Source organism: Lissotriton vulgaris, chromosome 9 (genome assembly GCF_964263255.1).
Source record: "Lissotriton vulgaris chromosome 9, aLisVul1.2, whole genome shotgun sequence".
NCBI lineage: Eukaryota > Metazoa > Chordata > Amphibia > Caudata > Salamandridae > Lissotriton > Lissotriton vulgaris.
The window spans coordinates 887448097-887472714 of NC_141697.1; positions in this window are offsets into that span (position 1 = coordinate 887448097).

Sequence of the window (24618 nt, forward strand, 5' to 3'; positions counted from 1 at the left end):
GTAACTCAGCAACACTGGTGTTCCTACACTGGTACACACCTCTAGTGCCTAGGTCTAAAGTTTTGTCCTTCTAGGTCAGCCGGAAGGTTCCTTAATCACTAACTTTGTAACTTTAACGCACCATTGACTTTACATTGGTATATGCGTGCACTTTCCGCACTGCACCCGAGTCCCGCTGGCCTTTCCCGACTTCTTCACTGTTAGTCCCGAACAGCTCCAGCGATTCCCAAGGCCCTAGGCCTACTTCCCTTCAGCTAGGTAGTTCTTATACCACTATTTTAGTATATGGTTTAGGTGGCCCCTAGGGCTCATCCATGTTGTGCATTTTTTGTGTATTTAAACTGTGTTTTGTTTTAACGCATTTGCTTCTGTGCTCATAAAGAGTATAGGGGATTTTGTAGTAAATAAATATATATATATTGTCAATATATATCTGTGTGGTGTCCTTTCATTTGGTATTCAAGGGGATTGTGTATGGTAAAACAGCTTGCTTCACATGCCTTTACAGAGTTTAGCCTAAGACTGCTTTGTCCACGCTACTAGGATAGCTGGTCTATAAGGTTGACTTACAACCAATCATCATAAGGGTTGCTTGGCATGTTACAAGGTGATCACTAGAACTAGTGAGCATCATATACCAGGCCAACTTCTCACATTGGTGAGCAGCGGTGGGATTTGAGCTTGCTGTTGTTTTACCATTACAGTCTTTGAGAGTATCATTTGAAAGATCATACAGGTACCTGCTAGGTACATATAAAACAAGACTAGTATACTTAAGTTCTACTGAACTTAGTTGTGTAGAGGATAGGGAGTAGCATACCCTGACTACAACTACTAGATAGGTTTAGTAGGTAAACACCAGTGTAGGTAGATTGCAACATATCCACCCACACTAGAGCAATGTCTGGAGCAGAGGGATCCACAGGGAATGTCTCTGTTGAGAGTGACCCTCCAAGGGCACCATCCAAATTTGCTTTGCTTAATTTTAAGGAATTGAAGCAGCTTTGTGCCTCAAGAGGTCTCAAGACAGGGCCTACCCCTACTACAGACCACCTTAGAGAGCTTTTAGACCAGTCTGAAGCTCTAAAGACCGCTAAAGCAGACCCCGCCGGGAATGCTGAGGGAGGCTCTCCCACTGAAGACTGATACCCCTGTCCCTATAGTCCAGGTAGATGAGGATGACCAAGTCACTGGAGATATTCAGCTTGATGAGGAGGAAGAAGAAGAAGAGACAGAAGGGGGAGCAGTGACTCTGATGATGGTAGAAAAAGTCAGGTGCCAGCCAGCCGGCTTACCCAGGCTAACTTAAGTGTATTTGGGACTGAAGTAAGGATGATCTTACCCAGACACCCAAGTGGACTTAACCAGGAGCATAGGTGGAGGAGGAATCACTCAGGTGAATCCAATACCTCCCAGGCTTCTAGAGGTTCTCATGGTCACTCAGAAGGGGGATGACTAGCCCTCAGAGAAGGGAACATGAGGCCAAAGTGAGAGAGGCTGAACTTAGGATCCAGAAGCAAGAATTAGAGGTTGCCCTGGCCCAATAGAAACTTGCTAGAGCAAGGCAGTCTAGAGAGAGTGGGTTAGTACCCACTGGTGGCAGCATTATCCCAAAGGATAAAGACAGGTCTTTTGATAACAGAAACCTGAGTAAGATTGTGCCCCCCTACAAAGCTGGGGATGATATCCACAAATGGATGACTGCACTTGGGAGAGCCTGCAAAGTACAGCAGATCCCTCAGGAGCAGTGGGCAGCAATCTTGTGGCTCTCCTTTGAAGGTAGAGGCCGAGACAGACTCCTCACAGTTAGTGAAGGGGATTCTAGAAACTACCTGGTCCTGAAGAGTGCCCTGATTGATGGGTTAGGCTTAACCACTGAACAGTGCAGGTTAATGTTCAGAGATACCCAGAAGACACAGACTCAGGACTGGTCTGAATTTTTTGAATGTGCCACTAAGGCTCTGGAGTAAAGACAACAGCGGTCCTATGCAAGGAGGCATATAGTCAATAGGTAAATATAGACATAATGGAAACTATATTGTAAATTGACTTGCCCAGCCGGGCAGAGGTCTAATATTTAATTTAGAACCACAATATTAGGAGATACCTTCAACAATTTCTTGGAGATGGGCACAAGCCTGTGCCCAGACGTTTACAAATTGTCATGGTTAGCGGAGTGGATAGAAGGTAGAGAAAGGTTTTTAGGCAAAAGCTATTGTTTTCTGTGCATATAGCAATAACAGAATTCACATTTACACCATTACTTGAAATATAGTAACAGATACACAACAGAGTATATGGTGTAGACGTTCCAGAAGTGTATAAGGCTCTGGAGGGATGGTTGCTGGAAAGTAAGGTTACAGACTATGAAGGATTGTACAATTTGCTTATGAGAGAACAAATTTTAAATAATTGTCAGAACCAGCAGTTGCATCAACATTTGGTTGACTCAGATCTGACATCTCCCCAAGAATTGGGAAAGAGGGCAGACAAATGGGTTAGAACCAGAGTTAAGCAAAAGAACCAGAACCAGAACCAGAACCAGGGTGGTGACCAAAAGAAAACAGACCAGAAGGGTGGGGAGCAGAAAGCTAAAGACCAGAAGTCTTCAACAGGGCCCCAAACTAATACTGAGGGTGGGTCCCAAACTTCCAAGAAGAAGAAGAAAGAAGGTAAAAAAAAACCCTGGTGTAGTACATGTAAAAATACATCTCACTGGACAAGTGAGTGTAAAAAGGGTGGAGCCCCCAACACTGCAGCCCCTAAGGCACCGGCACCCACTAGTACAGTCAGCAGTGTCGGTCCACAAACTAAGGGGGTAGCGGGTATCACCTTGGGAACTGAGGGAGATTCTGGCTTAGTCATAACCCCTACACAGGCTGTTCTGATTTGTGATGGGGAACTAGATTGGACCCCTACTGTCAGCCCCAGTAATCTGGGCAAGTACAGGCAGACGCCTTTGATTAATGAAAAAGTGGCTCAAGCATACAGGGACACATGTGCCAGTGTCACTATGGTGACACCTAGCTTTGTGGACCCTGGACAATACCTGCCAGGTGATAAATACCTGGTGACCAATGCCAGCAATGTCACTACTACCCATAGTGTGGCAAATGTTAACTTTTCCTGGGGAGGGGTAACTGGCCTAAAAAGAGTTGTGGTTAGTGCAGATCTCCCAGTTGAATGTTTGTTGGGCGATATCCTGGAGAACTCTCTATGGTTAGAAGTTGAGTACAGGACTCATGCAGAGATGTTAGGGATATCATCACATGTCCTTGCTGTGACCAGGTCACAGGCCAAAAAGTGCCTCTCTGAACCTCAGGTCTTGGATCCTGGAACAATGGACCAAGCACCTTCCAAGAAGAAGAACGGGAGGGTAAACGCTGTGCCTTCCCAACTGCCTACAAGTGAGGATCAGCCTTCACAGGAAGATGATCTTGAGACCCCTGAAGGAACTGTCCCCGAAGAACTTGAACCTGATCAGGTTGAGTTTCTGAGGACAGGGGGACCTTCTAGGGCAGACTTGGGGCAGGCTCAGTTAACCTGTCCTTCTCTTGAACCCCTCAGACAGCAGGCTGCTGCTGAGGCTGTTGGGAATGCTCAAGCTACCCATAAAGTATATTGGGATGATGGGCTCCTTTATTCAGAGGGTAGAGATCCCAAGCCTGGTACAACCAGGAGGTTGGTTATACCTCTGCAATTTAGGGGCTTCCTTCTTACCTTGGCCCATGATATTCCTTTAGCAGGACACCTAGTCCAGAATACGACTTGGGACAGGATTGTCAATCACTTTCACTGGCCTCACATGTCTGAAGACACCAAGGAGTTTTGTCGCTCCTGTGTAACCTGCCAAGCCAGTGGTAAAGCAGGTGGAACAACAAAGGCCCCCCTGATACCACTACCTGTGGTGGGGGTTCCCTTTGAAAGAGTGGGCATTGATATTGTAGGTCCAATGGTTCCCCCTACAGCATCTGGGCACAGATTCATACTGGTGGCGGTGGACCATGCCACCAGGTACCCAGAGGCAATTCCACTTAGGACCACAACAGCTTCTTGTGGCCCGGGCCTTACTTGGAGTTTTCTCCAGAGTGGGGTTTCCTAAGGAGGTAGTATCTGACAGAGATGCCAACTTCATGTCAGGATACTTGACAGCTATGTGGAAGGAATGTGGTGTCAACTACAAGTTCACCACTCCTTACCATCCACAGAGTAATGGGCTTGTTGAAAGATTTAACAAGACCCTAAAGGGTATGATCAAAGGATTACCAGAAAAGCTCAGGCAGAGATGGGACATCCTTCTACCCTGTCTTCTGTTTGCTTACAGAGAGGTCCCTCAAAAGGGGTTGGCTTCAGCCCCTTTGAATTGTTGTTTGGGCACCCTGTAAGAGGACCCCTATGTCTGGTGAAGAAAGGATGGGAGTTACCTCTCAAAAAGCCTAAACAAGACATAGTGGACTATGCACTTGGTCTCCGCTCCAGGATGGCTGAGTATATGGAGAAGGCATCCAAAAATCTCGAGGCTAGCCAGAATTACAGAAAGCTTGGCATGACCAAAAGGCTGTCTTGACTGAGTATCAGCCTGGACAGAAGGTATGGATGTTGGAGCCAGTGGCCCCAGCAGCACTCCAAGACAAATGGCCTGGACCCCATACAATTGTTGAGAAAAAGGGAGAGGTTACCTACTTGGTGGACCTAGAAACTCCCAGGAGCCCCCACAGGGAGCTCCATGTCAACAGACTGAATGCATATGTTGACAGGGCAGACATGGGCTTGCTCATGGCTACAGATGAGGGGCAGGAGGAAGAGAGTGACCCTCTCCCAGACCTGTTAACTCAGAACCCTGAAGATGGCTCAGTTGATGGTGTGGCCTTAGATGGCAGCCTCCCTGAACATCAGCAACATGACTGTAGAACAGTTTTGCAGTCATACAGACATATGTTCTCATTGACACCCAGTCAGACTAACTGGTGTACCCATGTGGTGGACACTGGTGACAGTCTTCCTGTAAAAAGCAAGATTTACAGGCAACCTGACCACGTCAGGGACTGTATAAAGACTGAGGTGCAAAAGATGCTGGAATTAGGTGTTATTGAGCCTTCAGAGAGCCCCTGGGCTAACCCAGTGGTTCTGGTCCCCAAACCTCACACCAAAGATGGCAAGAGAGTGATTAGGTTATGTGTGGATTACAGAGGACTCGATGCTGTCACCAGGACAGATGCACACCCTATTCCAAGGGCAGATGAGCTCATTGACAAGTTGGCTTCTGCCAAATATTTGAGCACATTTGATTTGACAGCTGGCTATTGGCAAATCAGGTTAGCTGAGGAGTCTAAAGCCAAAACTGTATTTTCTACCCCAGGTGGGCATTACCAATATGTGGTGATGCCCTTTGGTTTGAAGAATGCACCTGCCACCTTCCAAAGGTTAGTGAATCAAGTCCTTACTGGGTTGGATGACTTTTACGCAGCATATCTGGATGATATTGCTGTCTTCAGCTCCACCTGGGAGGATCACCTGGTCCACCTGAAGGAAGTGCTTGAGGCTCTGCAAAAGGCAGGCCTCACTATCAAGGCCACCAAGTGCCAGATAGGGCAGAGTAAGGTTGTGTACTTGGGCCACCTTGTAGGTGGAGGCCAAGTTCAGGCACTGGAGAGTAAGATCCAAACCATAAACGACTGGTCCCCTCCAACTACCCAGACTCAGGTCAGAGCTTTCTTGGGCCTGACTGGGTACTACAGGAAGTTTGTTAAGAACTATGGGTCCATTGTGACTCCTCTTAATGATCTGACATCCAATAAGATGCCCAAAAAGGTTCAGTGGACAGTAAACTGTCAAAAGGCATTTGATGACCTGAAGAAGGCCATGTGCTCCACACCTATCCCGAAGAGTCCTGACTACTCAAGAGAGTTCATTGTCCAACCAGATGCTTCTGAGTTGTGAGTGGGAGCTGTGCTTTCACAACTTAATGTAGATGGTCAAGACCAGCCCATTGCTTTTATTAGCAGAAAGCTGACCCCCAGAGAGAAACGTTGGTCAGCTATTGAGAGGGAGGCCTTTGCTGTGGTGTGGGCCCTGAAGAAGTTGAGACCATACTTATTTGGCACTCACTTCAAGATTCAGACCGACCATAAGCCCCTCTTATGGCTTAATCATATGAAGGGTGAAAACCCCAAACTACTCAGGTGGTCCATTTCCCTACAGGGGACGGGGTTTATGGTGGAGCACCGCACAGGGACTGACAATGGCAACGCAGATGGTCTCTCCAGGTACTTCCACTTAGAACATGAAGACACAACTGGTCAAGGTTAGTCTAATGTCCCTGCGTTTGGGGGGGGTTGTGTAGGAGAGTAGGGTCTGCTATCCCAAATTTTTGCTTTTTGCTTCACTGGTTTATGACTTAATGTGGCTGTGGGCCAACTCCTATGGAAGGCCTCTGCAATCCTGGAGGCAGAGTGCGTGGTTTCATGTGAGACGGTGCTCTAGCATGAGCTGAGCCCGTCTGCAGCTGTCGGGAACAACTCCCTTAGCTGTTCCGGGATATTGCCATACCATATACTCTTATAGTGCATTATAATCCTCGCGGTTATATGCTAACTTTGGTTTGGCTTTATCAAAACATGTCGAGTAAGGTGTCATACGATTTGGAATACTATCCCCTCAACAGTTCCGTCGACGGGGATAGCATTCCACCCTTCTAGAGGGACACAACATGTACATAACCTGAACCCCGGTTAAAGTTAAACTCGAGCCTCAGCATCACAAAATGGATGCTGCCACCACAGACACAAGTCTGACCTCCTGCTGCTAGGAGTCCTTCCAGCGAGGGAGGCTTGAACAAAGGGTTTCCTGCCTTGGGAGGTGCGAGCACCACCCCAGACAGGATTTTGTGTATTGGGTAGGACAGGGCTGAAAAGAATCAGACATGCCCGGGGCACACAAGGTGTCCTCGTGCATAAGCCAGTCCAAACCGGTGCTGGGACTTTCCAGCCCCAGTCCTGGTGCAGAGCTGGATAAAGGAAAGGGGGTGTAACTGCCCCCTTCCTGGTCCCACCCAGAGGAGGGACCTAGCAATGATCCACCCCTCAGATTGGGAATAAGAGTGGGAGCAGTGCCATGGTACCTCAGATCATCCTGAATCAACTTGAAACTAAGAAGACGACTGGACTTCGACATCCTGCTGCACAGACGACCGAAGAGCATCTCCCTTGTGGGCTAGGAGTGGCCACCCTGTGAACACAGGCACCATCCAGCCCGAGCCCAGAGCCTGACGAGATCCAGACTCCCAGATTTTTCACAACCTGATCCACAGTCCCTGCAAAGAAGGGACCTGTGGAGGCACCAAGAGACGTGGGACCGGACATCTCAAAAGACCCCTGAGAAGCTGACTGCAAAGCACCCAAGGCACCCTCGATGCTGTGCTTTGGGGATTGAGAACCCCCACCACCGAGCAGCCCTTGCACCGAAGATTAGCCCCCCAGCATCTCCACGATCTGCGTGGGGCCCTTTTGCATTGTGCCACTCAAAGCGCCATCCCGGCCACTTGCCACGTGGTCAGTGGCCATCTTGGCAACAAAACCTGCAATTTACACTGCGGGTCTGGTTGCTCCAGACTTGCCCTCACTCCTGTAAAAAGGAGCACCCACTCTGACCTTGCTGGTCCAAGTGATAAGCTTTTCCCACTTCCTGCGTGGCTGGCATTAGCCAAGGCCTGTTTGCTCCAATCAAGTTGTCAACACCGCCATCGCTAGAGCCTTTGTTGGACAGCTCGTGATCGACTTCTGAACGTCCTCGACCTCTTCGTGTCCACGTGGCTGAGGAGACAAGCTGCACCTCATCGCCTGTTTGCACCCGACATCGCCTGGTTCCATCCTGGTTCCATGGTAGTTACTGGCTAGTGACTTTGAACATTGTCCCCTCTGCTTTCAGGTCTTCACCACTTCAGATCTACCCTTGGATCCACCGGAACTCTTCTCGTCTCAACGCCTGCAGCATCTTCAGCTCCAAGCACCATCGACCTGCGTGACGAAACCCGACACTACTTCCCACCTGTGCACCCGCTTCCTGTGGGTGAGGTAACTCAGCAACGCCGGTGTTCCTACACTGGTACACACCTCTTGTGCCTAGGTCTAAAGTGTTGTCCTTCTAGGTCAGCCGGAAGGTTCCTTAATCACTAACTTTGTAACTTTTACGCACCATTGACTTTAAATTGGTATATGCATGCACTTTCCGCACTGCACCCGAGTCCCGCGGGCCTTTCCCGACTTCTTCACTGTTAGTCCCGAACAGCTCCAGCGATTCCCAAGGCCCTAGGCCTACTTCCTTTCAGCTGGGTGGTTCTTATACCACTATTTTAGTATATGGTTTAGGTGGCCCCTAGGGCTCATCCATATTGTCCAACTTTTGTGTATTTAAACTGTGTTTTGTTTTAACGCATTTGCTTCTGTGCTCATAAAGAGTATAGGGGATTTTGTAGTAAATAAATATATATATATTTTCAATATATATCTGTCTTGTGTCCTTTCATTTGGTATTCAAGGGGATTGTGTATGGTAAAACAGCTTGCTTCACATGCCTTTACAGAGTTTAGCCTAAGACTGCTTTGTCCACGCTACTAGGATAGCTGGTCTATAAGGTTGACTTACAACTAATCATCATAAGGGTTGCTTGGCATGGTACAAGGTGATTACTAGAACTAGTGAGCATCATATACCAGGCCAACTTCTCACACTGGCTATATGCAAATCAGCCTTGACCCTGTGCCTCATGGGAACAGTCCAGCCCGAACTACCAAGCCATGTCTTTCCTAGACCGGAATCAAGCATCCACGGACCGGTTTCTGGCTATCAGCCTTCTTCAGCCTGGATAGCTTGACTCCAGTGGCGTGGAGAGCCTGGGACTCACGTCTAAGCATACCCAGCCCACTCGGGGTGAAAATTGCAAAAAACACAGTTGATGGACAGAATGCAGAACAATGTCTTACATTCACCCCAGTACAAAGATCTGGGCCTAAATCCATCGTTTTTTTTGCACTCCACTCCACCCTAGGTCAGACACTGGCTATATGCAAATCAGCCTTGACCCTGTGCCTCATGGGAACAGTCAGCCCGAACTACCAAGCATGTCTTTCCTAGACCGGAATCAAGCATCCAAGGACCGGTTTCTGGCTATCAGCCTTCTTCAGCCTGGATAGCTTGACTCCAGTGATGTGGAGAGCCTGGGACTCACGTCTGAGCATACCCAGCCCACTCGGGGTGAAAATTGCAAAAAACACAGTTAACGGACAGAATGCAGAACAATGTCTTACATTCACCCCAGTTCAAAGATCTGGGCTAAATCCATCGTTTTTTGCACTCCACACCACCCTAGGTCAGACAATGGCTATATGCAAATCAGCCTTGACCCTGTGCCTCATGGGAACAGTCAGCCCGAACTACCAAGCATGTCTTTCCTAGACCGGAATCAAGCATCCAAGGACCGGTTTCTGGCTATCAGCCTTCTTCAGCCTGGATAGCTTGACTCCAGTGATGTGGAGAGCCTGGGACTCACGTCTGAGCATACCCAGCACACTCGGGGTGAAAATTGCAAAAAACACAGTTGATGGACAGAATGCTGAACAATGTCTTACATTCACCCCAGTACAAAGATCTGGGCCTAAATCCATCGTTTTTTTGCACTCCACACCACCCTAGGTCAGACAATGGCTATATGCAAATCAGCCTTGACCCTGTGCCTCATGGGAACAGTCCAGCCCGAACTACCAAGCCATGTCTTTCCTAGACCGGAATCAAGCATCCAAGGACCGGTTTCTGGCTATCAACCTTCTTCAGCCTGGATAGCTTGACTCCAGTGATGTGGAGAGCCTGGGACTCACGTCTGAGCATACCCAGCCCACTCGGGGTGAAAATTGCAAAAAACACAGTTGATGGACAGAATGCAGAACAATGTCTTACATTCACCCCAGTACAAAGATCTGGGTCTAAATCCATCGTTTTTTTGCACTCCACACCACCCTAGGTCAGACACTGGCTACATGCAAATCAGCCTTGACCCTGTGCCTCATGGGAACAGTCCACCCGAACTACCAAGCATGTCTTTCCCAGACCGGAATCAAGCAGTGCAACACACATGCAAAGTCGGAAAAGAAAGGAGAAATAAAAACATTTCTTCTGTTAGCGCCTCCTTTGAAGTAGTGTTAACTTTCGGCACTAAACCCTGTCTACAATTATTTGTAGATAGGGTTTTGTGTCAAAAGGCATGGGTGGTTGCATGAGAATGCCCATGTACCACCCATGTAATGCCCTCTTGGCGCTAAGTAAAACAAAGCAGTGATTCAAGCTTCTTTGAGCTACTTTTAGGGTACTTTCCAGCACAAAACAAATTTTGCGCTGGAAAGTAAATTCCCCCAAAAAGATTTTGTGCTGCTTAGTGTCACTTTTGTGACGCTAACCCAGAGAAAAATATTTGAAAATCTACCCCTTAGTATCTAACGCAAAGTGGTATGGCCATCTGTACCTGATCTAGTGCACACCTGTAATCTCCTAGAGTGTTTTGTTTTTATACCTAGTAAATATCAGCAAATACATACATGATGCGTTTTTCAAAAGTTATACCTTCCTTAAATATTACCATTCTTAAGATTTTAATGTATTACCAGGATGTCTCTGGGGTGAGTTCCTGGTGCAGTTGTGGGTGGGCTCACAGTGAGAACTATTACAATTTGAATACTGAAAATCTGCTTTTTCTTCTAACATGTGGCGAAATGAATCAGCGCACACTTTTTCCAGTGTCGATTTTCTGTATTTGTTTCCTCATGTTCTTGATCCTCACGTTATCTCTTTATATAGTCTATCCTCAGGGTCATTACATTTGTCTCTGAGGTTTCTGACATGAGATCCATTTTTAATTGAGCGTCTTTCATTGTTGGGTTAACTGTTATCATGGCTTCCTCATTTTATCTAACTTTGCACCCTAACGATTGCATTTTCGTTCTGATTTCTGCCATCTGTGAGAACATTTCAGGATGTAATTTGGAAAGTTTTTTGGAATTCAAATTGTAGAACCAGATTTTTGGAGACCTCTCCCCCACTAGGAGAGCCAAAGCCAGTGGTGCAGGGGACACCTAGAATCTACGGGTTCAGCTTAAATCATACATTACCAAAGAGACCAGGACAACCAGTCGTGGAGGGAAGTAAGTTATTTATTAGCTCGAGATTAGGAACCAGAACTGGGACGTCATTCGGGCCGCAGTCGGGTTGCCCACTGGAGGGAGGAATCACGCAATCGTAGACCTCGGCCCCACAAAGACAATTTTCAGCCAATGTAGGGGCGCGCCTCCCTTGGAATTCGATCACGGACCCCTTACGACCACCAGGCTCGATGACGACCACTGAAGACGCCCCACATTGGGCGCCAAATTGTAGAACAGGCTTTTTGGAGACCTCTCCCCACTAGGAGAGCCAAAGCCAGTGGTGCAGGGGACACCTAGAATCTACGAGTATTTCTTACTTAAATCATACATTACAAAAGAGACCAGGACAACCAGCCGTGGAGGGGAGTAAGTTATTTATTAGCTCGAGCTAAGGACAGGGTCCCAGAATGGTACAAAGACAATTCTATGGAGACTGCTGCTTCAATCCGCAGCACACACATACTTATAGCGCTAGCCAAGCCCATTTGCACAATACACAGTTCCACATTTTGATAAGTTCCTCATCTGACAATTTCTTCGTCAGTCTTGTGGTGCAATCGTGGCCAGGGGACATCTGTCTCTGATTGCACAATGTCCACAGCCTCGTGCGCCCTTGCTCAATGGTGTGGTCACAGGGTGCAGCCTCGTGCTTCCTTGATCGGATGGTGTGGTCATGGGGCACAGCCTTGTGCTTCCTTGACCAGATGGTGTGGTCACGGGGCACAGGAGTTGTGACAGGCTGAGTTACCAACACTGGACAGGATGTAGCTGAGTCTTTGACACGACTGGGGGGTGAGGCATATACGAATAAAGATTATTGACTTGACTTGACTTGACACGACTGGGGGGTGAGGCACACAGGCAGCTTCTCGGAATCGGCTCAACCACAAGGAGCGGGGAGGGTTGTGTAAGTTTCAACAGGCACGTGGAAAACAGTTCTTCACCAACTTGCCGAGAGCATGGCAACACATAATGGAGTCGTGTAGGTCATTTTAAAATACTGTTCAACAGTCCCTCCTTTTGCCATGCAAAGGCAACAATCAGTTGTCATCCAGGTTAATGTCCATCATCTCCTGGACCTCTTTCTCGATCATCATCATGGCATGGTCATGGGGTGGATTCACTTGTTTGTGTGCCAAAGAGGAGGCACAGAGCCCACACAGCGCGGGCATGCATTGAACACAGAGGCAGCAAGAGAACAATGCGGCAGCAAGGATTGCAATGAAAATCATTATCTTCCATCCCCACTGAGATACAATGCTCGAAAACCAGTCTGTTGGGGACCATGATCCCTCATCCGGATGAATGTCGGAAGCAATCCTGTGAAGCTTCTGGATTGCTTGATAAACTGTTGGTGCATTATCTGGGATATAAATGCAGCAACTTGTTTTGATCAATGTGCAGACTCCTCCACGGTCTGCCAGCACTATGTCAAGCGCCATTCTGTTCTGTAAAGTCATGGGGCGGTCCGCTTGAAGTTCAGCCGTGATGTTACTGAGGGGACTGGCAGTTGCGTTGATGGTGGCCCCTACCACCCTGGTGAGATGTCGGAGATTGTGAATATTGACCATAGGGCCCCAAAAGGGGAGGAACCCTTTAGCAAAGTCACCAAATTCTTGGCCAGCTGTGTCTTCAGTATCAACCACACCTCTCTTCTGGATGTGGTGTTTTGCATCAGCTGTGTAGGTGGGGGGGCAACCAAGCAATGTAACAGGTGCCTGCCCAAGACTTGGGCAACAAGGTGTAGGTCTTGTTCCCACACACAACGTACGTATTCAGTGAGGACACCAGAGCTGGGAGAGTCAAACCATTGAGCTGGAGAGTGTAGGCACAGTCGTCACTTTCTCCCACCCATACTATTCCACTGCTCTTCATGCAGTATTTTCCGGGATGTGGTTAGACAGGGAGATCTCTGAGAGGTGGCAGTCTTTTCTTTCCCCCCACCATTGTAAATGTTCATTGGATAAAAGGACCCATGATTGTTCTCATATTCATTCTTTTCTGCTGAATCTTTATCCATGCTTGGCCACTCCGCAGCCATGATGTGGCGGAAGGCTTGTCTGCTACTGATCTTCCCCAGGGATCGTGTGGATGTATCAACTGAATAGGATGCATCAAAGAACACAGTGTACCAGCCATAGGCCGAACCAGTTCGAAAGAAAGGAGCAGGAATCAGGGACATTCCGGTGCTTGCAGTGTAGGGCAGCAGCCCACATACCCAACAGTTTGTCGTGTTCACCACAAGCTGGTGCTGGTGTAACATTTGAATGAAAGTGTTGTTAAAGAAACCTGTCCTTTTGTTTTTCTCATTGGTGGGTAATGACACATGTTGATGAGGTGATTCTGTAGAGGTAGGAGGCTCAGGTGCTGCAAGGGCAGCGTGTATTACCCATCCGAGGCAGGCCAGTCCCATTGAAATAGTCATTAGTATGATTAGACAGATCGATTACCGGCCACGTATTGTCTTCATGTACTCTTGTTTCTTTATTTCTTTGTTTTTCAAGCTTTCAGTGTTAATTTTTTTTTCTGCTTCACTTGGTCTTCCCTAGTTGCTGCCTGTGATTGGTGGTTGCTTCACCTGTCAGTGATTCCGGCGACCCTATTGGCACGTTCCGATCTGCTGTACGGGCTCCGGTCAAAAGAGAGAAAAAAATAAAAAATGCGCTGGTGTATCACAGCCCTGCAGCGGTTTGTCGGACCATGTCAAGCAGAGGGCAGAGACCCTTGTCTCTTCAGTCCTTTTTTCTGGGTCGGAGGTTGTACCGGGTGGACCTGGGCGTTGTCTGATTAGGAAATAAAGGCTCTGGCTGTTGAGTGTCCCGCAACCTCAGATGCGGAGGAACGGCAGATTGCAGGATGTCGTCGACCTCTCATTCTGATGAAGCTCAGGCAATGTTGGCGTCACTGAAGGGTACAAAGCATGGGACCTTTTCGCATTCGTTGTCTCCCAGGCCTTCCTTGACCCACTGGTCGTATGGTAGTAGTAGAGGCACCTTCTTGCAATGCACTCCGTGGACCCACTTTTTTCTTCCTGACACCTTCACTGCAGACCTGGTAGCCAGCAACACTTGTTGGGGCGGCTTCCACCTCAGCTCCAATTTCTTTGCTCTCTGGAAGCTCCGAATGCAGACCCAGTCCCCGGGCTGGATGGTGTGACCAGGGCCCTCTGGTATAGGTGGCAGGATATCTTGTACCTGACGATGAATGAGACGTAGGTTAGTGGTCAATTCATATAAATAATCAATCAACAATGGGTATTCAATGTCAGAGTACTTCTTGGAGCGGGGTACTCCCGAAAAATTTGCTGGCCGACCAAACACTATTTCGTACAGAGATAGTCTGGTACGAGAATGTGCCGTGGCTCTAGTTGATAGGAGGGCAAGGGGCAGCGCGTCCGGCAAAGGCAGTCCTATATCAGCCTGGATCTTTGCAATTTTTAATTTCAGTATCCATTGTGGCACTCAACCAAACCTGCTGACTGGGGGTGATTGGCTGCATGGAATTTCTGTCTGCTCCCCATCCCTATACACACTTTCTTCTTTATTTCCCCTGTAAAGCGGCTTCCGTTGTCGCTCCAGATAATTCTGGGCATCCCAAATCTGGGAAAAAATTCCTTCAACAATATTTTGGCAGTGCTTATAGCAGTGTTGTCCTTAAGGGGGTAGGCTTCGATCCACTTACTAAAGGCACACACAACTACCAGGATATATCGGAGATTATTGCATCTTTACATCTGCATGTAATCTATTTGGAGCACTTCAAAGGGGTAAGATGGGGGTGCAACATTCCAAGCAGGTGTGGGTGTGCCTTTTCCGGAGTTATGCATGAAACAAATCATACAATGCCTGACTAACCTCTCAGCATATTTTGGGATGTGTTTGTTTTGCCATACCGGAGCTAGCAATTTGCAAATGACTTTTGCACTAAGCTGGGCCATGAGCCATAGTGACCACTGGCAAAACATAGGCATCGGGTAACAACCATCGCTGTTGTTCAGACAGATCCGTCCAACAGCCATTCTCATTTAATAGGCCTGTTTGCTCTTCCCAGAGAGCCTTTTCCTCTCTGGTCGCTTCTGCCTGTATTTTCTTCACATTCTCAATAGTGTCCTCGTGCATCCCTTTCTCCGGTACCCAGTTTGAGGGGCCAGCTACATACATACGGGCAGAGACATCTTTAGCTGTTGCCTTTGCAGTCTGGTCAGCAAATGCATTACCCCTTCCTATGTCATCAGTTACTTTCTTGTGGGTGCTACATTTGATCACAGCTATCTTTGAAGGAAGAGTTAATGCTTCTAACAGCCTGCTGACCAGATGACCATGCTGTATCTTAGTACTGTGAGAAGTAAAGTATCCCTTCTCAGCCCATAGTCACCCAAAATTATGGGCCACACCAAAGGCGTACTGGCTGTCAGTGTAGATGTTGACGGCCATCCCTGTACTTAGTTCACAAGCTCTGATCAGTGCCACTAACTCAGCAGCCTGGGCTGATTGGTAAGGTTTTCTGTCACTCTCCACTAGTTCAAGTTCAAAAATCTGTATAGCGCACTACTCACCCAGAGGGTCTCAAGGCGCTGGAGGGGGGAGGGGTGAATTTACTTATCGAATATCCAGGTTTTTAGTTGCTTTCTGAAAGAGAGGTGGTTCTGAGTGAGGCGGAGGTGGGTGGGGAGAGAATTCCAGGTTTTAGCCGCTAAATAGGAGAAGGAGCTTCCCCCCATGGTGGATCTGTGGATGCGCGGAATTGTGGCGAGGGCTTGATTGGACGATCATAGTTGGCGGGAGGGCGTGTAGAAGGATAGACGCGTGTTGAGGCATTCGGGTCCTAGGTCGTAGAGGGCTTTGTGTGTGTGGGTGAAGAGACGGAACGTTATTCTCTTGTTGACAGGGAGCCAATGGAGGTCTTTCAGGTGGTCGGAAATGTGAGCTTGCCGAGGGATGTCCAAAATGAGTCTGGCTGAGGCGTTTTGGATGCGTTGGAGTTTTTTCTGTAGTTTGGCTGTGGTTCCGGCGTAAAGGGTGTTGCCGTAATCCAATCGGCTTGTGACCAGTGCGTGGGTGACTGTCTTTCTTGTTTCGGTGGAGATCCAACTGAAGATTTTTTTGAGCATTCGTAGGATGTTGAAGCAAGATGATGAGACGGCGTTGACTTGTCTGGTCATTGAGAGGGAGGAGTCCAGGATGAAGCCCAGGTTACGTGCGTGGTCCGTAGGTATGGGTGCGGTTCCGAGGGCCGGTGGCCACCATGAGTCATCCCAGGCAGAGGGGGACGGTCCTAAGATGAGGACTTCTGTTTTGTCCGAGTTTAGTTTTAAACGGCTGTTCTTCATCCACTCAGCTACTTTTTTCATTCCTTCGTGTAGGTTGGTTTTGGCGGTGTTTGGGTCTTTTGTGAGGGAGAGGATTAGCTGGGTGTCGTCTGCGTAGGAGATGATGTTGAGGTTGTGTTGGCGTGCGATCGATGCGAGGGGACTCATGTATACGTTGAAGAGGGTGGGGCTGAGTGATGATCCTTGTGGTACACCGCAGATGACTTTGGTGGCCTCTGAATTGAAAGGGGGGAGGCGGACTCTCTGGGTTCTTCCGGTGAGGAACGATATGATCCAGTCCAATGCCTTTCCTTGTACTCCCATGTTGCTGAGACGTTGTATGAGGGTGCTATGACAGACTGTGTCGAAGGCTGCGGAGAGGTCAAGTAAGATGAGAGCAACTGTTTCTCCGTTGTCCAGTAGTGTTCGGAGGTCATCTGTTGCTGCGATGAGGGCGGTTTCGGTGCTGTGTTTGGCTCGAAGCCTGATTGAGAGGAGTCGAGGGATTTGTTGGATTCGAGGAAGGGGGCGAGCTGACTGTTGACGGCTTTCTTGATGACTTTGGCGGGGAATGGGAGGAGCGAGATGGGGCGGTAGTTCTTAAGTTCGGTTGGGTCAGCCGTGGGTTTCTTCAGAAGGGCGCTGAGTTCTGCATGTTTCCAGTTTTACGGGAAGGTGGCGGAGTTGAGGGAGCAGTTGATGACGTCTCGGAGATGGGGTGCGATGATGGAGTCTGCTTTGTTGAAGATGTGGTGGGGAAAAGGGTCGGTTGGCGATCCTGAGTGAATGGAATTCATCAGGCGGATGGTGTCTTCAGTGGTGTTTGGGTTCCAGGCGCAAAGGTTGTTAGAGGGGGGTTTTGGTTTGGAGGTGGGTGGAGTGGGCTGGTCTTCGGACTGGTTTTGAAAGCTGTTATGTATTTCGGCGATTTTGTTGTGGAAGAATGAGGATAGAGAGTCGCAGAGGTCTTGGGAGGGGGAAATGTCGTTGGTGCCGGCGGTGGGGTTAGTGAATTCTTTGACGATGTTGAATAGTTCCTTGCTGTTTTGGGCATTGTTGTCAAGTCGATCCTTAAATGCTGATTTCTTGGTGGATCGGATGAGTTGGTGGTGTTTGCGGGTGGCGTTCTTGAAGGAGGTCAGGTTGTCAGTGGTAGGGTTTTTTCTCCAGGTTTTCTCGAGAGTCCGACAGAACTTCTTGGATTTCTTAAGGTCATCGTTGAACCAGGGGGCTTTTTTGTTACCTTGCTTGATTAGATGGTTTTTCAGAGGTGCTAGTTCATCTGCGCTGTGGGGGATCCATTGTGTGAGGTTGGTGGCTGCTTGGTTTGGGTCCGCTGAATTGGCAGGGGTGTTTTGTTGAAGCGACGAGAAGAGCTGGTCGGTGGTGATTTTGTTCCAGTTTCTTTGGGGAATAGGTTGTGGGGGGTTATGGGTCGTGGATTTTTTGTAGTGGAAGTGAACACAGCTGTGGTCCATCCAATGGAGAGCTGTGGTGTGATCGAAGGAGATGTGCTTGCTGGAGGTGAAGATAGGGTCAAGCGTGTGTCTGGCGGAGTGGGTGGGGGTGTCAACGAGTTGTTTGAGTCCGAGATTGGCCATGTTGTCCAGAAGGGCGGTGGTGTTGTTGTCGTTTTTCTTGTCCAGATGGAAGTTGAGGTCTCCAAGTAGAATGTAGTTCTCGGATGGGATGGCATGTGGGCTGATGAAGTCAGTGATGTCTTCACTGAATTGTGAGCGGGGTCCTTGGGGTCTGTAGATAAGGGTGCCTCTGAGTGTGGTTTTGGGGTCGGTGTGAATTTGGAAGTGAAGGTGTTCGGCAGTAGCGAGGTTATCGTCGGAGCTGGTCGTGATGCGGATGGTGTTCTTATGGACGATGGCGATGCCTCCTCCTGTTTGGTTGATGCGGTCCTTTCGGATGATCTTGTAGGTGTCCGGGATGGCTATGGCAATGTCGGGGGCTGATGAGGGGTTCATCCATGTTTCTGTAATGAAGGCGACGTCCGGCGATGTAGTGTCGAGTAGGTTTAAGAGTTCGATGGAGTGTCTGTGGACTGAGCGGGTGTTGAGCAGTAAGCACTTTAGGTGGTTAGTGTCCGAGCTCTGTTTGGAGTTTGTGGATTTGGTTTGGGTCCTGATGCAGTCGAACTTGCAGGAGTGGCAGGTGAAGGGTCCATGGGTGTGTCCTGGAGCGGCTTGGTAGCAGTTAGGGAGTGGGCCGGGGTTAAGTGCGGGGTTGCGGCGTCGTATATTATGTGGGTGGAATGGGATTTGCGAGGACCAGGGGGTCTGGCGCTGGGCACGGTCCAGGCACGGACGGGCCTAGACGGGCTTACCTTTGGCGCACCTTTAGCGCGCATGGGACGCGTCCGCTGCGCGTGAACGCTGCATGCAAAAGCATCTGGATGGTGGAGGGGGAGGGACGAGGGAGGAGCAGCTGGGAGGCGGGGGCGGGGTGCAGAGCCGGGCAGGGAGGCACAATAACAAACCACAAAATGGATGGCTGCGAGCCAAAAGCAAAAGAGGATTGGGGCAAAAACAAATAAAACGCGAACAAAATGGAAATGGCACCGGCACAATCAGGCACAAGACAGCTAATTAGGCAAAGGCAGCACAGCACAGTACAAAGATATTGCAAGCGCACTTTCGCACTATAGCGCTATAATACAAATATAATGTGCAGTCAGGCACTACTGATATCATGAGCAATGCCAGCTAGCAGGTATAAATTTTGCAGTCTGGCGCTACGATACCAATCAGCTGTGAGCTGGGAGCTGGGAGCAGCGTGAGGAGCGACCGCTTCTGATCGGATCAGGACGGTCACAGCGCTACCACGGGAGATCATCTGTAACATGGTGATGGCGTAGGCAGCAGTTGTGCTGCCATCAGGAAGTTTGAAGCAAGAACCCTCCACATACAGGGTACCATCAGGGTCAGTTAGGGGTGTGTCAGTCAAATCCACACAGCCTTTAGTCTCTTCCTCCGTCCGGAGGACACAATCATGTGGATCAGAACTAGTGCCATCATCAACAAAGTGTAGCAATGTGGCTGGATTCAGCGTAGTGCAGCAGCGGATGGTGATATGACTGGCTAAGAGAGTCAATTCATATCCGGACAAACGTGCACTAGTAAGGTGTTGGGTTTTCGTCCTATTTAATAAAGTGTCAACTGCTTGAGGAACCATAACTGTAAGTGGAGTGTCAAGGACCAGGCCAGCAGATTGACAAATGGATATGGCAGCTGCAGCTGCTGCTCTCAAGCAACTGGGTAGTGCACGGGCTACGGGATCTAGAACTGCAGAAAAATATGTACAGGTGCGTTGTCTGTCACCAAAGCACTGTGTTAGCACTGACAATGAGCAACCATTATGCTCGTGTATAAAAAGAGTGAAGGGTTTCTGTTAATTAGGGGTGCCTAGCACCGGGGACGAACACAAGGCTGTTTTCAGTTCTTCAAATGCATGCTGGCACTCATTCGTCCAAGGGAGTGGTTGGGGAACATCTTTAAGTGTGAGGCTTAATAAAGGTTTAATGAGTAAAGAAAAATTGGGTATCCACTGGCGGCAGTAGGAGGTGATACCAATAAAAGCACGTACCTCTTTCTGTGTTTTTGGTGGGGGCATCTTACTGATTGTTTGTAATCATTCAGGGGTGAGGCAGCGTCCCTCCTTCGACAGGAGATTACCTAAGTAGGTCACCCCATGTCGACAATATTGGAGTTTGGAGAGAGAATCTTTATGATTGAACTGTGCCGGATGCAGGAGCAATTTCATTGTAGCTTCTTTACAAAAGGCCTCGGGTCTGCCGCTATAAGCAAATCATCAACGTACTGGAGTAATGCAGTACCTTGGGGTAGGGTCAGGGAATCAAGTTGGCCCTTGAGGGCCTGACTGTAAATTGATGGGCTCTCTGTATATCCTTGTGGAGCTCTGCAGAACCGGAAACTTTGTCCTGCCAATGAGAATCCAAAAAGATCCCTACTCTGTTCATCAACGGGTATACTAAAGAAGGCGTTTTTTAAGTCAATGACAGAGAAAAAACATGCAGTCGGGGGAACCATAGTCAGTAGAGTGGTGATATCTGGGACCACAGGAAACTGGGGTACTACTATTTTGTTTATCTCACATAAATCAATGACAAAACGATAAACAGGGGGTTTGGAAGGATCAGTGCTTTTTAAAACAGGCAAAATTGTGCTATTGCACACATTTTCTCTTGTCTCTTCGACCACGCCCTTGTCAACAGGTTCAGAAATGATCTGGAGTAATGCCCTTTCCCCTTCTTTGGGTATTTTGTATTGGGGAAGTCGGGGAGGGCGAGCATGTTCCTTTAGTGTAACAGAAAAAGGGGGTATGGACAAAAAGCCGATATCAGCATCACCTTGGGCCCAAAGAGCAGGAGGGACATTCTGAAGTTCCTGTGGAATGGCATCTGGGGAGGCCAAATATACTGGGTGTGTGGTAGGGGGACCCATAGTGATGTAAACCCCATCAGGGGTGGAAGTCATAACTAAAGGGGAATCAATCGTGTAGGGTCCTATCGTTAGTTCCAGTGGTTGTGAAATGGGGCTAGATACTGGGGTGCCAGAAAACCCTACAGAAATGTTATTTACGCCAGACAAGGGGGCCCCAGGGACTTTGGACCTAGCAATAGAACTTTTGGTTGCACCATTGTCGATCAAGAATTTTTCCATGGAGCCCAGTGTTGTACGGTACCTTTTGGTCAACAGGAATAGGCACGGGTCCCTTTTCTTGTCCTTGGCAATCCTAGTGGGACAGGAACCCCGTCCCTTCTTAAGGCTCACAATCCTCAGTAAAATAGTTGCGGTCCTCATTATTAGTCATATCAAATCTATTCTCTTGCATAAGGGGGCGCCTGTCCTGTAACTGTGTCCTAGGTCCGCCCGCCCTCGTCCTCTCTGGGGACGTTGTACTGTGAAGCGGTCAGTGGGGGCAGAGTTGTTCTGGGCCAACAAGGGACACTCGTTGTGCCAATGATCCTCCTGGCGACAATAAGCGCACTGGTTGGGTCCCAGTGGTGGGCGAGGAGTCACAGGGGCAGGTCTCTGAGCTATTCGTTGAAACTTATGGGCACCTCTGTTTTGGGTCTGGGTCGGGTATGCTTGTTGGAGTCATACCTTTGTCTTTAAGTCTTTTTATCCGTTCTATCTCGCTCTTTATCCTCCCTATTCTCATAGTACTGGATCATTGTCAAAATACCAGACGGGGTGGCAATGGGCCATGCACTTTCTGACATTTTTAGTTTAGATCCAAGCTCTGGTAATAGATTGGACACAAATGTATCCACAAACAGTCGCTGTCCCCCTTCTAAAGTCATGTCCTGTCCACTATAGTCCTTGAATGTGCTTTCGAATCGTGTGAAAAAGTGAGAGACACTTTCATATTTCTTCTGCTTGCAAGCAGCCAATCTGTCCCAATTGATACAGTGAGGTGTCAACATCTTTTTCATGGCAGTGAGTATCTGGCCCGGAAGGGCTAAGATCATGGGCTCGGGTTTCTCACCACCAGTTTGAGCTCTGTCAGCTTCCTCAAATTCCTTCCACGAATGGCCAAATTCTGTCTGATCATTATGGTGTATTTTGGACCATACTTCAGTCGGTACTACTTGACTCATTAACATATCTACATCTGCTAAAGTCATTACGCAAGATTGGAGTGTCTGAGTCAATTCCTTATAATAACCTGCTGGATTTTTACGCGGGTCAGGCAATTGGTTTTTAAATTGGAGGACATCAGACCTTTTCCAAGGGACATGGGCCCACATCTGCCTAAAACCTGCTGGTATTTCAGAGTTGCCATCTATGCCAGCAACGCGGTCTCTCCAAACAGGCTGTACCTCCCTCATTGGGAAACCCTTATTTAACGAAACACCAGATAAGGAGTCTCTGTAGGCTACTAACATGATTAGATCACATAATAGTGCTGGGCCCTGAATGTCCCCTTTTTTAACCTTATGGCAAAGGTCAGACAGACCTGGGGGTGGGCCTGATTTTACAAAATCCTCCCACATTTGGATCAGTATGTCACACATTTCCCAAAAAATGTCAATCTGTTGGATGCGTGTCCCCTGATCCATTGTCATCCATATATCCTGAGCGGTGTATACAGGGTTATTTTCCATCCACACACGAGCTTGTTGACTCATAGCGAGTTGTTCCTGTGTACTACCTATCAGTGTGCGCAAGATGCGTCGTCTGGGAGTGGGTGGTCTATGCGGAGTTGCATAAGGGATATAATCACGGACCACTGACCATGCATTTGCTAATAGCCCTGCACTGGGGGAAGGTGTTGGATGACTGTCAACAAGAAATGGGTTGGTTGCTTTGGGAGTTGAAGGCATATTAGGTTGGATAGGTACGGGACCAGTGGAAGGTGCAGCAAGAGGAAAAGAAGGGTGGACTTGCATTGGTACAGTAGCCTGAACAGTCGGGGCGCTGTGAACAAGTGGCTGAGGAATTGGACAAACCAGGGCATGGGCAGGGCCAGCAACTGGAGAAGTAGCGGGGGGTCTATTGGGCGGGATTTAGGGTTGGATACATGGCGGGAGTATAGGGTGGAGGGGTGTTCAGCATGGAGGACATGAGAGGGTCATCCTCCTTGTCCCGAACCTTTTCGGGGACCTTCTTTGTAATGTAACATCCATCTACCTGCATTCTATTTAATCTATCCCTATACCCTCTTCTATTCTCTGATTATCATGATTCTGGGTTTTCTGAATCACACTCATATGCATTATTTTAGCTTCGTTCTTTTTTAGTTTCATTCCTTCCTGTTTGGACTCTTTGCGCCAAACACGAAAGGAATCAAGCATCGCAGGCCTAACCATTTTCTGAAAAAGTTTCTCCTCTAAATTATCTAATACAGGAGGCTCAAAACTGCCATATATTGGCCATTGCAATTCAGTATTAACTTTTGTATATTTGTGCCAAAGTGAAGAAAACATAATCGGGCCAACACCATGTTTAGCATAGACTTCATGATTAGGGGTCCCCAAAGGAGGAATCGGACACGATTCTTCCAATGCGGAGTCCTGTGTACAATGACAACAACACCATTTCCAGAATTTTTTAAGTCCAGGCATCTCTAGATGTGTATCCTGGATCCATACGTCAAAGGGTACAATCGAATATTTACAGCCTATAACTGTGCTTACCCCTTGGCTTCGGCTTTTGCAAAAGTCGAATCAAATACCAAAACCAAAATACAATTCACCAAAGAAGTGGGCCACTCCCACTCTTACCTGACCGTTGATCTTCCATCACACGGCAAGTGTCACAAAGCTCTCGATCTCCAAAGATTAGGAACCAGAACTGGGACGTCATTCGGGCCGCAGTCGGGTTGCCCACTGGAGGGAGGAATCACGCAATCGTAGACCTCGGGCCCACAAAGACAATTTTCAGCCAATGTAGGGGCGCGCCTCCCTTGGAATTCGATCACGGACCCCTCACGACCACCAGGCTGGATGACGACCACTGAAGACGCCCCACATTGGGCGCCAAATTGTAGAACAGGATTTTTGGAGACCTCTCCCCACTAGGAGAGCCAAAGCCAGTGGTGCAGGGGACACCTAGAATCTACGAGTTTTTCTTACTTAAATCATACATTACAAAAGAGACCAGTACAACCAGCCGTGGAGGGGAGTAAGTTATTTATTAGCTCGAGCTAAGGACAGGGTCCCAGAATGGTACAAAGACAATTCTACAGAGACTGCTGCTTCAATCCACAGCACACACATACTTATAGTGCTATTCACGCCTATTTGCACAATACACAGTTCCACATTTGGATAAATTCTTCATCTGACAAGTTCTTCGTCAGTCTTGTGTTGCAATCGTGGCCAGGGGACATCTGTCTCTGATTGCACAATGTCCACAGCCTTGTGCTCCCTTGCTCAATGGTGTGGTCACAGGGTGCAGCCTCGTGCTTCCTTGATCAGATGGTGTGGTCACGGGGCACAGCCTTGTGCTTCCTTGACCAGATGGTGTGGTCACGGGGCACAGGAGTTGTGACAAGAAAGACCTGCACTGGCTCCCCGTCAACAAGAGGATCACGTTCAGACTACTCACCCATGCACACAAGGCTCTCCACGACACGGGCCCGAAGT